At 38.6% G+C, this 9,199-nt stretch overlaps 1 pseudogene; it reads left to right on the top strand.

Moving 5' to 3' along the window:
- The first annotated feature begins 5,260 nt into the window (after positions 1–5,260).
- On the top strand, positions 5,261–5,683 carry LOC114895699 (annotated as a pseudogene).
- The last annotated feature ends 3,516 nt before the right edge of the window (positions 5,684–9,199 follow it).

The raw sequence follows: 9,199 nt of genomic DNA, 5'->3' as shown, positions 1-9,199 counted from the left end.
GAACCCTGGTGACCTAAAGTTTATTGGGCAAAACTAAATTTGAAGTACAGAAGAGATGGGTATTAAATCAAACTTCACTCAAGAAAACTGAGTTTTAAATACAGGAGAGATCATCTCTAAACAATAAAAACCCTGGGGCCAGTGACAAATAATTAAGGTAGGAATTTTAGAGTCTGAAGTAGAAAGCAAGCACTACGGTTCCCTCTTCTGTAGACTGGGCTCCATGGTAGGCAGTTTCATAGATTAACTACTACAGCCTAGATGCTGCCAACGTTACAGATGAGGAAAATGAAGCTCTGAGGGGGACTTATCTTGAACTTCATGCCTAATAAATACCTGTAGCTGGATGTAAACCAAGATCCATTTGGCACCGAAGTCCAGTACACTAGGTGAAAATGAGGGGAGGCTGGCGGCCAGTAAGGGTAGGGAAACTGTCAGGGTTGCCAGCAGTTGTCTTCCTGTGTGGTTTGCTTTCTAACTCTTCAACTCAAGTCTATGCTCCAGGAGATTTCCTGGATCTTTTTTACATGACGAAGGGTCTCCATTGGAAGACCCCTACGTCTCCAGACTCTCAGACAAAGCTGCAAAAGTCGATGAGACATGGTGACTCCCATCCACTCTCTCAGTGATGTCTGGTTCCAAAGGCATCTAGGTAGCATTTGAGCTCCACACAGGTAATTTGCATGGGGTCACCTTTGCTTCAGTGCTGATTGGCAGCTATGAGGACTAACTGGTACCTACCGGTGATTAGGAACCATCCTTTCTTATTCTCGTGGAGTGAAATTGGAAAAACCAAATACACTTCTCTCCTCTGTGGTATTTGATACAGACTGCTGACCTTTTCGTAGTGCTTCAGTGAGTTTCCTTGGGCATTAATTTTGTTTGACTGCTAAGTTTCTGTCTTGGTTCCACGGTTAATGAATTTCTGTGGGTTCTGCTCCTGCAGTCACGCAGAGCCTAACTAATGACCAGTCCTTTCACGTTGTCTTTGTTCTTTCACAGAGGATTTGGCTCCAGAGCTGACCATCCTGAACTCTTTTAAAACCGTGTCTGAGAAAAAGAGAACATTAAAAAAAATGGCAAGTTAGCATGTAGTCATTGTGGACCTAGTTACTTTCATAGGCAGAGAGCACTTATAGGCTAGAGTTTTCCTCACTGCACATCACAGTCAAATTTATTCAGTTTTAAATGATTATGAGTCAAAATGGAAAGTGCTGGTAATCCCCCTTCCCTAACTGCCACCCACCCATCTGCAGCTTATCCTATTTGTTCCATACATTTATAAGTGATTGAAAATAAAGGCCACTCTTCATTCTTCCCATCTGAAACAAGGTTCCTCAACAAATGAGCTTACAGATCATCAAAAAAAGAATGTAGAATAGTTTTATAGGGGGAAAACCCAAAACCATGATTTTGGGCTACTTCTCCAAATTACTAAGGGATAATTTTACTCTTCCTAATCTGGTTGCAGCCCCCCTGTCCCTACTGCACTGTCTGGACCTCCTTCCCGTCACTTTTTACCCTCCCTCTGAGCTATTGAATTACTGGGTTCTTTACCTAGTCCCAAGATAGGGAAGAATATCACCTATTGCATTACTTAGTGTTACTACAGAGTGATGGTGGTCTCATGGCTCTTAAAGATAAGAATAATTTGTTATTTAGTTTCTTTTTAAAACAGTGTTTTAAAATCACTAGTGTTAATCTTTCATCTATGTTAAATGGAAATATTAATGTGTTATATAAGTGCACTTCTAAGTTACAAATTTTATAACAGTTTTATATGTAGAAATTCACCACCTGTGTTTATTTGGCATTCCTATTTAAAGAATTTCTTTTTAAAAATTGCTAAACCACATGACGCAGAGGCAGTACTGTACAGAGAGCCACTGAGTAATTATCAAGGAATAATAGCTCCTTTTACATGAACTGTCTTTCTGGACTTGAGAAAAGAATGGGACTTTGTTGAGAGGCCAATCTAAAAAAGTACCATAACTAACAAATGCTATTCATATAGCCTTAGCTGTTTGTGTAGGTTATAACCAGAATTAAAGGAAATTTCATGAATAAAATTGCATCTTCTTATTAAGACTTCAAATTATGTTGGACAGTTACCTCTAATTTATTTAAAATATGAGTGAAGTTTTGCATAAATTCTGCATGCAGCCCCACTAGCTTACTTTAGTTCCTTGTTATAAGCAAGGATATTTGAAAATTGTAGCTGAATGCTATCAAAACGACAAATTTTCCTCCAATGTGAATTGAGGTTAATTCTCTAATTCTTTGAACTTTTTATACGGCACAGTGTGTTCTTAACTAAGATAAAGCTAAGAGTCTTTAGAGCTAATAGGGAGATTAGAGTTTAGTCCTGTCTTCTCCTTTTCAAGAACATGCATCTGAGGTTGGTGGCACAGCTGGGGTATCCCGGGTAGACCAGTAGACTCAAATCCCAGGAAGCAGGAGCAAGTTCCACACTCTTCCCTTCGCGTGTGTCCTCCATGGATGCTGAAGAGAGTTCCTTCTGCACATTTCCTTTATTTTCAATTTCATTGCCTCTGCCCACACTGAAGTTCTCATCATCTATTGTTGGATGTAGTTTAGTCCTTTATATTATGTGGCACCATGTCAAGAGCACAGTAAAGATTGTACTGATTTGTTACCAAAAATAACAAGTTTATCTTTATTCTGTCTAAAAAGACAACTAAACTATCACTAAATGCCAGGACTGTCTTTAAAGAAAACCACTTTGTGATGTAATGGAATAGCTACTCAGCAAATGGTTTTTGAGTTAATGAATGAATATAACATTCTTTTAAAATTTTCTTTTTGAAAGAGTGTGAAGTGGTTTGCCTATATATTTCTAGTTAAACTCATTCTCCATGGTATTTCCAGCTATCCTTTCAAAATGTGTTTCTGGTTATACCATTGGTCTCTGTATAAACCTTCCACTGTTCCATTGAGTAGAGTCTGAATACTTCAGGACGGCATAAGCAACATTTTATACAGTGGCATAAGACAGTGGTAGACCGCACACTCTGGGTGAATACCTAGAAAATCAAGGCTGGATCAACACGAAGTTGGGACAATTATTGAAGTGTAGTTAGATTTCACTTACTTCTTTAGTAGTTTTTTAAATAAAAAGCTATATAGTAGTGACTCTAGTACTCTTTTCCAGTGCATTTACAATGTGATCTCAGACCAAAGTCCAGTTTGTATTGGAATTTGTTTTAAAAGACACAATACATGTCGCTTGCAAACTTGTATGAGCTATTGTTTTATTTCTTGAGAGTGTCTGAATCTTTAGCTGAACAAATGTCAGAATTTGTCAATTCTCTCTAAAGCGGGAAAAATAAAACAAAACAAAACAACAACAATAAGAGTTAAAACAGAGGGATGAACTTGAAATTATATCTAGATCTGGGAGAGGTTAGTATATATGAAAAATATTCTCACAAAGAAGTATGTTAAAAATTTAAAATCTGGTCATATTGGTATCTTTTTCAGTGATAATTAGTTTTCTTGACAGTATAAGATTTGATTGGCTTTTTATTGAATTTTCTGCATGATTCTATACAGCTGAAATATACCCTGCTCGATCTTTAATCATTGTTTTCTTTAGTTTAATAGTTGGGTACCATTATATGAATACTCATTTTCTTCTGTTGACTTTGTGGGTAGATGTTCTCAGATTTCTCTGAGTCTAATGGAAGATGAAAGATATTCTTTTCTCTCCTTTCATGAAGCCTTTGGCTCCATCCTTCCATAGATTAGGATATCAGACTCCACTTCTAAGGTTTTTATACTGGAAGATGCTAAAAAATAATGCACAGACGTATAGATAATTGAGAAGATGGCCAAATCCCCTGACCTGGGCTGAGAACAAACACCCCTCCTCAAACCCCTTAGTTGTTTGATGCCCCTGTGAGCAATTCCATTGAGTCCTATGACATATATTGAAGAGATAGCATTAAAGCCATACTTCTAACATCATACCTATATTTCCATTATCATCATATTATACCCTTATTATACGAAATGTTCTCTTTTTTACTTAGATACTTGAATTACACTAGAATCATAAGAAATATGTCTGATAAAATATACCCTATATAGAGTAAAAAGCAGAGGTTTCTCTAATTTCTAGAAAAATAGAAATAGCACTCGCCTCTATGAAATCAAAGAAAAACACTCTGTTGCCCCATAAAACCACATTCTATGAAGCAAGGTCAGCTAAATAAACAGTTGGAGGCATAAAGATCTAAACGTCTCAGAGGGATGATCTGGAAATCATTCTGTTCTCTCTCTCTCTTTTCCCGGATCCCTCTTCCCCTTCCAACTCTGTTCCCCCTGGCTCTGGGGCAAACCTAACATTTATGGGTCCAAATATCGATAGTCCCTGGGAAGTATGGTGGTAGCTGGTCCCAAACCCATAGAATGTACAACGAACGTCAAGAGTGAACTCTAATGTGAACTCTGGACTGTAGGTGATAACGAGGTGTCAGTGTAGGTCAAGGTGTCAGTGTAGGTTCATCAACTGTAAGAAATGTACCACCCTGATGAGGGATGTTGATAATAGGGGACGTTGTGCATGTGTGGAGGCAGAGGGTATAAATGGGAAATCTCTCTACCGTCTGCTTCATTTTGCTATGAACCTAAAGCAGCTCTAAAAAATAAAATCTATTTAAATAAAATGAGGCCAAGGCCCTAGGTCCTGGCCCTGCTGTGAACTGTTGTAGAATGTCAACAGGTTAGCACTTGGGGTTCTTCCTCCTAACATCTCCCGCGGAATTGGCTAACCACCTATTTTGGAAAGGCAAGGAACAGAATGCCTCTTAGAATGCTGAGAATAAATGTTTAACAAAATTATTCTTTTTCAGGGAGTGACTCATGTCTTTCTATTTGGCTGAATGTTCCTTAAGGGCACGGACCACACCTTATACTTAGAATATGCATATTAGACTTACGCATCTCAACGGAATCTGTTCCGTAGGAATTTGCGTTGGTACAAGGTAGCTATTATCTTGGTTAGAGTTGCAGATGTCCAAAAAATCTGTATCCCTTGAATTAAAATAAATGAATGCCTGGGGAGGGAGTAAGAGGAGGACTCGGGGTGCGGCAGACTTGTGCCTGAGGTGGCAGGAATAAGACGGTAGTGTTCCCACATCACATGCTTCTCAGAGCCGAAAGAGGACGCAGCTGCAGCCACTCCACCTACTGAAAAGATAACCGAACTTGAAGTCAAAGGGCTTAGGTCAAAGATTTTTGCAGAATGGAAACAGACTGTAATCCCATGGAGCTGAGCAGTGTGTCAGGATTTGAAGAAGATGCAGAGCTTAATGGCATTTGAAGGATCTGATATGAAAGACATGAGGCTGGAAGCTGAAGGAGTTGTAAAGGATGTTCTCTTTGCAGTTAACACCGTGTTTGTCTCAAAAACCCTGTGCTGTGCAGACGATGTGGCCTATATCATTGGAAACAAAAGAAAGGAATAGATACTGTCTGGAGCTCACTGAAGCAGGGCTCGGGGTGGTAGGTTGTGCTTTCGACCAGGTGGATGATCATTTACAGACTCCCTCCCATGAAACAGTCTGCTCCTTGCTGGATGTGCTCAGCCCTGCCTACCAGGAAGCATTTGGAAATGCACTCCTTCAAAGACTTGAAACTGAAAAGGGATGGACAGTCATGATAAGTTCTTTCCTGTTAGAGGGGCTGTTGATGGTACACATGTTGACATAAAGCTTGAAATTCTTGCAGATGGTCATAGTAGAGAATGCATCTTTGATTTTGTGTCTTTATCATTTTCTGCTTCACATTTAGGCTTTTGATTGAGAACTTTATTGACTAACGAATTGTGTTTCTCAGTTTCTGATTCGTTAAGGAAATCCTGAGGCCATTGCTGTGATGCCATCATTAAGACATTCAAATTTCTTCATATAGTATCTCTGGCATTCTGAAAACCCAATCAGTACTTCATTCTCTTATTACAGGACTTTGATGCTGCCAGCACTTTCTTTCACATAGGAAATTCTAGATTTGCATGGTCATATAGGAAATAAACTAACTTCAAACTTTGATTCAGCTTGCTAAATCAGGGGTTTACTGCCAGCTTGGGCTGACTTTGTAGTAATTATTTTGCTACTAGCCTTACTGGAAACAAATTATCAACTAGTTTCCCCTGCACAAATTTTGAAATTCACTGCTTCATTTAATCTATTTATATTATTAATATGGACTGATAAAAATGAATTAAGTATATATTATGTAGCTAGTGTTACATGAAAAACAGGTACTCAGGGGGCTTCCCGGGTGGCACAGTGGTTAAGAATCCGCCTGCCAATGCACTGGACACGGGTTCGAGCTTTGGGGAAGATTCCACGTGCTGCGGAGCAACTAAGCCCGTGCGCCAGAACTGCTGAGCCCGCGTGCTGCAACTACTGAGCCTGCGTGCTGCAACTACTGAAGCCTGCGTGCCTAGAGCCCGTGCTCTGCAGCAAGAGAAGCCACCGCAATGAGAAGCCCATGCACCGCAACGAAGAGTAGCCCCCGCTCGCCGCAACTAGAGAAAGCCCGCACGCAGCAACAAAGACCCAACGCAGCCAAAAATAAATAAATAAGAAAGAAAAACAGGTACTGAAATAGTACTGTATTCCTTGTTTGCACCAGCCGGCCAACTCAGAGGGCAAACCATTAGCAAATGAATGTAACAATTACTTGTTTCCAAGATATTTAAGCACATAAGCAAATACAGGAACAGGCTCCATTCTTTTCCTAACAAAAAGCATCTTCAATGTGTGTGATTTAAAAGAAAGAAGACTCTGATTTCCTAGAAAACAATATTTTGGCCTGTGTTGATTCTTATTATGAATGTTTGTTTACATAATGTACAGTATATATTCAGAACGTATTTTTGCTTCAGCGTTTCCTTTCTATAATGTAGTACTTTGGTATTCCCACAGCACTCCTTCCCCAACAGATGTACGGCGTTTTGTCTCAGTGCTAAATCTACAATGTCATATGAGTGCATTGTATGGGTTTGAAATCAGAGGATGAATGAAGCATTCAGAGGCTTAATATTTGAAAAAGGGAGACTCTGTATTTTATATTTTATTACAGGTACTAATATTTATAAAAATAAACTATACCATACTGCTACGTGTTTTTAAGTACATGTTGAATAATAAGGATTGGGGAGTTGATTTTTTAATATTAGTCTGAAGCAGCAGCCATAGAATTGTCGAACTAAAATTCTACATCTTGACACACCTTCATAATTTGTCATTTGAAGACTTTTTAAAATCATTATTAAATAATAGGTACTTTTAGGCTCTGAAGATCATGTAGACCAGAGCAAGTTAAAGTTTGGTTTGGGTCACTCTTCATTGTCAGAGTTTATTGGAATGCTTAAATTATGTTTGATAAATGAACATTTCATCCTCAGCTTTATTTTCAGATGCTTAAGTGTTTGGGTAATGAAGTCTAACTTCAGGTTGAACTTTCTCATGCTTAATCTCAGGCTAAATGTAAAGGATATTTGTAAAGTTTGAATAAAATTCTGTTTACTAATTTTGAGATAAATATGAGGAAAAGTGATTGTATGTTTAAAAATTGAAAGTGTTCATTTTGTGATAAATGTTTGATTCCAAGAAAAATAAAATAAATAAATGATACAGACAAAACAATCATAGCAGAGGAAGTTCTAGTAAATTTAAAGGGAAAATAACAAGGAAGAAAGTGAATTGACTCTTCACTGAGCTTAGATATCTATAGACCAATGTACAAAGTACGGGTAATAAACACATAGAATTCAATGTAATAGCTTAGGTGTACTGAGACTTAGAGATGATGCTTGAGTAGAATCTGGGAACACTTAATAAGGGAAGAAAACAGCAGTAGATTATGTTGGTAGAGCTTTTTTTTTTTTTTTTTTTTTGCGGTACACAGGCCTCTCACTGTTGTGGCCTCTCCCATTGCGGAGCACAGGCTCTGGACGCGCAGGCTCAGCGGCCATGGCTCACGGGCCCAGCCGCTCAGCGGCATGTGGGATCCTCCCGGACCAGGGCACGAACCCGTGTCCCCTGCATCGGCAGGCGGGCTCTCAACCACTGCGCCACCAGGGAAGCCCTGGTAGAGCTTTTTATATTCAAACATCTTTTACATACATTATCATCACATTTCATCTTCAATAGTTCTCGGAAGAAATCAGGAAGCATTACAATTTGCATTTTAAAGATGAGGAAAGTGAAGATGAGAGGAGGAGGTTTTCAAAGGTCACAGAGCTGGGGAGTGAGTCTGTAATAACCCTGATCTGTTCCCATCTGAGAATCCGGAAGGCACATCCCTGATGGAAGACCATACTTTCCAAGATAAGATCATAGTGTTTGGCATTTGAGTAAGCCTCAGAGGAAAGAAGAGACAAGGATTATTGAGGAGGGGTATGTCAAAGACCTCACTCAGGTAGACATTTCAACTTAGAGATTCTCCCATCTTACAGGCAGGGTGGATGTGCTATCCTAATATTAGTTACATAGTTGGCAGAGATAAAATGAACCAGTACCAAGACTTATGTATCATCTAGAAGTAGCAGAATGTCTGATAAATTCTTGGTTGTCTTCTTGGCATTTATGTCCTTCATTTATGTTGAGTAAATTGTGATCAGAACTATGGCTGTAATCATGATTGCGGCTATCAGTTGACCTTGAAAGTGAAAATGTCACAGACGCCACATTAACTGGGCAGAAATAAACTGCCTCTGGAGACAGGTATTTGCGATTGAAAGATGTTCAAAGAAGAGTCACAGGACCATATTCTAGGAGCTCTCCAAAGTTCTGGGATTAGAGTCATACAGTATAAGTGCAATTAATATATTGGGTGGAATGAGTTAGTGAATGACATAGAGTTTTATTACTTGACAAAATCCTGTTCATCTATAAGCTACTAGTTAAGGAAATGGAGGATATATCTTAGTTGTCTTATCTCTATCATTTTATCATTAAAAGTATCCCTGAGTGATGCATGTTAACAAAACTTTGTGTCATTATTTTAAAAAACAATGTGATACATATTATTTTCAGATTAAGTGATATTAAATATTAATTGACCTCAGTATAAAGCCTTCTTCAGAGAAACCTTTCATTCCAATTTGTTTTCTCATACGTATCATATTAGAATGCGTTTCCTTAGTTTTATGTCTGTTAATAATATG

This window comes from Monodon monoceros, unplaced genomic scaffold (assembly GCF_005190385.1).
Source record: "Monodon monoceros isolate NGI ecotype Baffin Bay Population unplaced genomic scaffold, NGI_Narwhal_1 Super_Scaffold_14, whole genome shotgun sequence".
Taxonomy (NCBI): Eukaryota; Metazoa; Chordata; class Mammalia; order Artiodactyla; family Monodontidae; genus Monodon; species Monodon monoceros.
The sequence above is the reverse complement of the archived record's forward strand: the minus strand, read 5'-3'. Positions and strand labels throughout refer to the sequence as shown.